The following is a 6,925-nucleotide window of genomic DNA, read 5'->3' as shown; positions in this document are numbered from 1 at the left end:
TTGTCCTAATCATTTATAGTTCAGCTAATTATAGCTTCGTATTACAAGACTTTCCATCTAATTCAGGCTCCAAGATAAACAGATTTGCTATTTGTCTTCCTTGTATATATTTAATCTGGTTGATGAGTTATTAATAGTCTTTTCCCCCAAGGACAGTAATATATATTTGAACTTGCCACTGAATGGGAAATGCAATAAGATAAAAAAACTGAGTATACATGTGTACAAATTTGCTGTCTCCCAGGGGAACAAAATTAAAAACCAGATCATTCAAGATGAGAAAGAAGAGGTAACCAATCCTGAGTTTATTAGGTGGGCTTCTCATCTTGCTTTAGAGTTATGCTCTAGGTTGCTGGGCATGGCAGCTCACACTTGCAATCTTAGAACTTGAGAGGTGGAGCCAAGAAGATCAAGAATTTGGAGGTCATATTCAGCTACATAGCAAGTTCAGAGCAGCCTGGGACCACAGAGACTGTCAAAAACAAAAACAGAAGGGAGAGAGAGGGGAGAGGAAAGAAGGGAGGGACAGGATGAGGAAGGGAGGGAGAGACAGACTCTCCTGGAGTTATTTACCCTCTGGTTTGAACCTTCAGATTTCTACTTACTTTAAAACTCATCAGGGCCTTGAAGCCAGTATTCACTTACACTATGCACATAAAAGACCAATCACTATTCGGCTGTTTTTACCAAAGACAAAGGGCTAGCCAAATATAATAAGGCACGAATCTGCTGTTTGGCTATGCTTTGCTCTCCTATGATTCCTATGATGGAAGCTTATTCTCCATGGTGGTTTGAATTTGTAGAACCTTTAGCAGCAGAGTATATTAGAAGGTGGTTATGTCTTGGAGTCACCATCGTCAGAGGGATAACGCAGGTCTTGTAGGATTGGATCCACTGCCGTTATTATAAACTGAGTTCAGCTATTTTATGTCATTCTCTTGCAAAAGCATGCAGAGAGGGTCTCTTATAAACATCACTTGTCAATAAAAAAGCTGATGGTCAATGAGCTGAGTCAGGAAATAGGAGGTGGGACACTAGCAGGAAGAGAGGATTCTGGGAAAGAGTAAGAAATAAAAGAGAGCCCCAGGAGATCCATGGGAGATGAGATGGGAGACAGACTCAGAAGACAGCAGGTTGATGATTTTGGAGAGATGCTGAGGAAGACTCTGAGGAGATGAGAAGGAAGAAGCTGTCTGGGACTGGAGGAGAGGTCACTAACCAAGTGGTAGACATAGAATAGTTTAAATGGTTAAATAGGTTAAGATCTAGTCAGGGCATGAGTCAAAGCTTATGGTCTAGTCATTTAATAATAACTAATTAGTCTCAAAGTTGTTATTTCAGGGCCAGGGCTGGGGAGGGAAAACTTGAATTTTTTTTTTTAAACACAAATGCCCATTTTCATTTCTCCTTCTATTTCTCTACCACACTGTGCACCCAGAGAGCCTTCATCAGGATATTGGCAAGATGTACTTTAGACCCTCCAACCACCAGAATCACTTGCTGAAAATTTATCTATACTTTATAAGTTACCCAGCCTCAAAAAAGTCTGCAATAGCCTAACAAAATACACCAAAACATTGTTGCTCAACTAAATGTGGCAAATCAAACAGTATCTCGAAGCTATAAGCATCACTCAGAAACAAGGAGATCAGAAATGTAGCCTTTCTGGGCATTTTAATTGTCAGGGGACAAATAGAAGAGAAGTAGCATTTGATTTAAAAAAAAAAAAAAAAAAAAAAAAAAAAAAAAGAGGGACTAGAGGGATGGCTTAGCCACAAAGAGTGTATTAGTTTGGCAAAAGGCCCAGTTCAATTCCCAGCACCCATATTAGGCAGCTTACAACCACATGTAATGGCAGATTCAGAGCATCTGGAGCCCTCTAATGGCCTCTTTGAGCACTTGCAACCATGTGCTTACACATACACATCACACACACACACAGTTAAAGTATAATTAAGTATTTAAAAAAATAAAGAATTGAGAAACTATAATAGCTGATGGTGTGTGTGTGTGTGTTCTTTCTTGTTACGATTTTTCTAATAGTCGAGTTCATCTCAATATCTTGATATGTTTACATTTTATAAATTGCTATGTGTCACTTATGTCACAATATTTACTTCTCTCTCTCTCTCTCTCTCTCTCTCTCTCTCTCTCTCTCTCTCTGTGTGTGTGGTGTTACATGTGCCTCACCACACAGGTGGTGGCCAGAGGACAACTTGCAGGAGTCAGTTCTCTCCTTCTGCCATGTAGGTCCCGGGGATTGAACTCAAGTTATCAGGCCTGGCAGCAAGCCCCTTACCTACCCTGAGCCATCTCACTGGCCCCACAGTCATTGTTTAGAGCACAGTGTATGCAGATGAAAACATCCCATCGATTCTAAGCAGAAAATCCTGATAAAATGACATCCACTTTATTTCCCTCTGTGCACTGTTCTCTTTCAAGTAATCTGTCACTCGAAGTAACTATTCCAGTAGCTCGAATGGAGAAAAAAAATCATTTAAATGGTTATCCAATTAAGACAATGCTACTTCAGATCACCCAGTTTTTATTTAATACAGGAACTCTTCCTCTGTGCCCTTTCCCCTTTTAACCAGCCGGCTCCGGAAATGAGATGCTGTGCTTTGATGGTAGGCACCGATCAAATTAAACTACTGAATTTCAGGAGGCTAATATTTCAGATTAGAGATTTCAGCTCAGTCAACTTGTTCTAACACACTTATGCCTGATGAAGCGTTACTTATGTGAATAATTAGCTCGAATACTGTGTGAAGGCAAAGGGACAGCTTTCAAGCAGTAGATAACTCTTCTGGTGACGCTTGTACAAATAAATGCAGAGAGGAAGAGATGGGTGTGGCAGGTGATCCAGACACCTCTCCCAAGGGCGTTACCTGAGACCCAGTGCAGGGCTTCTGCAGCCTTGCATGTAATGACGAGAATATAATGAACAAAAATAGGTCCACAGTCATGTTGAGCCGACCACACACTCAGCCAGGAGAATTTGTATGGACGTAACCATTGCTCTACATTACATGTATTGCATGTACCACTCTTGCAACCTGGCATATGAGACAGAGAAGAAGTCTATGTTTGGGTCTATTGGAATAGCCAGAACTATAGTGTCTTGGTTTGAATATGCTTGGCCCAGGGAGTGGCACTATTTGGAGGTGTGGCCTTGTTGGAATAGGTGTGTCACTGTGGGCATGGACTCTTAAGACCTTCATCCTAGCTGCCTGGAAGTCAGTCTTTCACTAGCAGCCTTCAGATGAAGATGTGGAACTCTCAGCTCCTCCTGCACCATGCCTGCCTGGATGCTGCCATGTTCCTGCCTTGATGATAATGGACTGGACCTCTGAACCTGTAAGCTACCCCCAATTAAACGTTGTTTGTATAAGAGTTGTCTTGGTCATGGTATCTGTTCACAGCAGTAAAACCCTAAGACATGTACTGAGTTCATCAATTCTGCCACTTTTAAAAACTTTTTTCTAGTTTTTTATTTTGATCTCACTTTTAATAATCTACATTCATGCAGGCCATATTTTCTACTATGCTAGCTAAGTGTAAAGCTTTATTCTTTTGGTTGGGGGGGGTGCGGTGGGGAGAGAGCATCTCACTCTGTAGCCCAAGCTGAACAGAACTCAATTGTAATCCAGATTGGCCTCAAATTTATGGCAGCCTCCCTGCCTCAGGCTCTTGGGTGCTAGAATTACAAGCAGGAGCATCATGCCCGACTTGAGAGCAAAGGAAAGCAGACGGCAAGAGTGTCTTCCCTGGTTTTAATCATGACTCAATCCGACTCAACCTCCGGACCTGGATATTCCGAGTCTCTTATTTTGGAGCTAGACTCAACTTGAAACTGGCTCCAGACGTTCTGTAGCTTTAGCAGATGGTGAAGTCTTCTAAGAAGCAATTCTGCGGTGGGTTTTTCTGTTCCCTAACGGAGTCTTTTAAACATAATATGCTTTCTCACGCAGCCTTCCCATCTCTTAACCAGTCTCTGTCTTATCACAGGGAAGAAATGGCAGGAGGGAAGAGACAGCCGCATAGCCTCCTCCTCCACGTGCACCAGGAGAAACCCGGATCCTTTTCTTCCCAGACATCAGGAGTTCTTTCCCTTTACCATGCCTCCTGTTTTTAACTTTTTTTTTCCGGGGGTGGGGGAGGGGGACGTAGTTGTTTTGTTGTTTATGCTTCTCTGTGTTTTATGTGTGTTTGCTCACATGCTCCATATGCACGTGGAGACCAGGGGATGTCAATAGGTGCCAATAACACTCTTCACCTTTTTGAATTTTTTAGTTTTATTTTTCGAAAAGCAGAGTCTCTTACTAAACCCGGAGCTCATTGATTGGCTAGACTATCTGGCCAATGAGCCCCTAGGATCCTCCCTTCTTCTCCTCCTCTTCAACACTGGAGCACCCCCCCCCCCCAGGCCCTGCGTATTTATGTGGGTGCTAGAGATCTGAGGTTAGACCCTTAAGGTTCCACAGCAAGCTCTTTATACTCTTGATTTTTTTTTTAAGACAGAGTCCCGCTATGTAGCCCAGGCTGGCCTCAAACTTATGATCTACTTACCTCAGAGGCCTCCCAAGTGTTGGGATTCCAGGCATGCATGTGTACATGTGTGTGCCACAACACTCAGCTCATAGTTTTAATTAGTTCATTCACTAATTCATTTTTATTTATTTAAATTTATTTTTATTTAATTAATTTGAGGTGTAGTCTTTAGCTAAGGCTGTCCTCAAGCTCCCTACTTAACCTACAATGATCTCCAGTTTCTGATTCTTCTACCTCTACCCCACAAGTGCTGTTGGGATTGTTAGCCTGGTGTCACATTGTTGCCATTACACACAATGGTGGCACACTGTTGCCACCAGAACCAGTTAGTTGATGGTGCTCCGGGTTAGGCCGGCACTTTGTCAACTGAGTTACAATCCCAGCCCTTGAACTCTTTTGTAAAAACCATTTCTTTTCTTCAATAGTAACTGGCGATGCCTTATTCTAATTTTTATATCTTAGTGTTCATGTATGTAACACGTAGTAGAGGTCAGAGTACAACCTGTGGGAGTTGCTTCTCTCCTTCTACTATATGGGTCATGGGATTCAGGTTATCAGGCTTGGTAGCAGGTGCCTTTACCCACAGAGCCGTTTTAGTGGCCCTTATCTGGGGATACTTGGTTTTAAAATGTTTAGCTCTTGACTGGGGATCCCAGAGAAGGAACTCAATGGATACAGGTTAGAGAAATGCTCATGTCAATCTTAATCATCCAACTGGTTTGTAAGTAACTGATGGTTGTTAAATTTTTCTTAATTAAAAAAAAATTTAAACCTGACATTTCCTATGCTTCTACAAATTATTTAGCTGTTCATATTAAAAATATAAATATAGAGTCATTTCTATGAAAAATAGCCATTAAAAAAATCCTAGCCAAAACCCAAAGATACTTTTAAAGATAATTGCTCCACAAAATAGAAATGTTTCTGTTTTTATTTTCTTGTCTTGTTTTTGTTTATTTTGTTTGTTTATTTTTGTTCTTTTCTCAGCTCCTTTCTACTCCCAGTTTCTAGGAATTCCCCCAAATCTGTCCCCTAAATTCTCACTTGCTTAAGCTGGTTAAGATTTGGCCTTTCAAAAATATTAACCAATACCACCAATTTCCATCTTGCCTCCTAGGTCCTTATGCTGACATTTCCAGTGATGGGCCACAGATTAGACAGCAATAATCTAACTGTTATCTCCCAGATACACATGTCAGATCTGCTGCCCAGAAGGAAAGGAAAGAGCAGTAGACAGTTGGACGAATGCAAGCATACACTGGTTCTGCAGTGCTCTAACTGTAGCGTGTGTTCATGAAACACAAAGCCGTGAGCTTGCACGGTTCTCTCCGCGAGGGCTCTATTAAGATCTCAATCCTTCTCTGATACTTTCCCCTTTGTCAGAAATAAATATCACTGAGCCCAAGTAAGAGGTACACCGCCATCTTGAGTTATACAACAAGACTTCATCTTAAATACACAGCAAACAAACGGGACAGAGATAGGATCATTGGCAGGCACGGATGGCTGGATTGCTTCACAGCGATGTTCAAGGAAGGTCCAAGAAAAATAAAAATAAAAATAAATAAAAAATCTAGTCTTCACTCTACTCTGAGGACATTGAGCTTCAGAGATGTTTTCCATGGATCCAAGACTGAAACTGACAACACCTGGCTTATCTTATAAATCAAAAGAGACAGTATAGGCCAAGAGAAACAGGTAGTAAAAACATGAAGATTGTCTACCTTTAACTACCAATCGCTTGTATTGTGATACCCCTTCTGCCAGGTCCGGAGGTGAGCCTGTTACCTTTAAGATGGGGTAATGTCTGGCTGTCTGAGAGAAAGGACAGGGAGTGTATGAGGTGGTTAGTGAATGAATTCGATGAGGTAACAACTTGCTAAGGTGTTTGAATTTAACAGAACCCAACGCATAGAAACCCTTGATGCGCGTTAATGTAAGAATGGTGCTTGGATCAAGTTACCGACTTATTCTGGGTCAACTGCAAAAACTTTTCTACTCAGATTGGTTTTTTTGTTTTTTGTTTTTTGTTTTTTTGACAACCCACGGTGGCAAATCCCATCGGAAAAGCCTTAACTTTAGGCTCTGGCTTGCTCGCTCCTCTCTGGGCTTTCACAAACCACCTGGTTATTAGAGTAACCCCACGCAGGAATCCTGAGAACCGTGGCATCGCGGGAGCGTTTGATCACAATTCTCTCAAACCGGGACAGAAAGGCGTCCCTTGGAGCTGCGGGCGACAGCGGGATGGGAGGAGCGTCGCCCAGTGGCAGAGGCCGCCACGGTACCGGGGATTGGGGAGAGGATCGGCTCCCACCTCCCGCAGCTCCACAGGCGGTGCCGGGAGGCTGGGCTTCAGTCTATCGAGACTGACTAT

Source organism: Arvicanthis niloticus, chromosome 8 (assembly GCF_011762505.2).
Source record: "Arvicanthis niloticus isolate mArvNil1 chromosome 8, mArvNil1.pat.X, whole genome shotgun sequence".
Lineage (NCBI taxonomy): Eukaryota > Metazoa > Chordata > Mammalia > Rodentia > Muridae > Arvicanthis > Arvicanthis niloticus.
The sequence above is the reverse complement of the archived record's forward strand: the minus strand, read 5'-3'. Positions refer to the sequence as shown.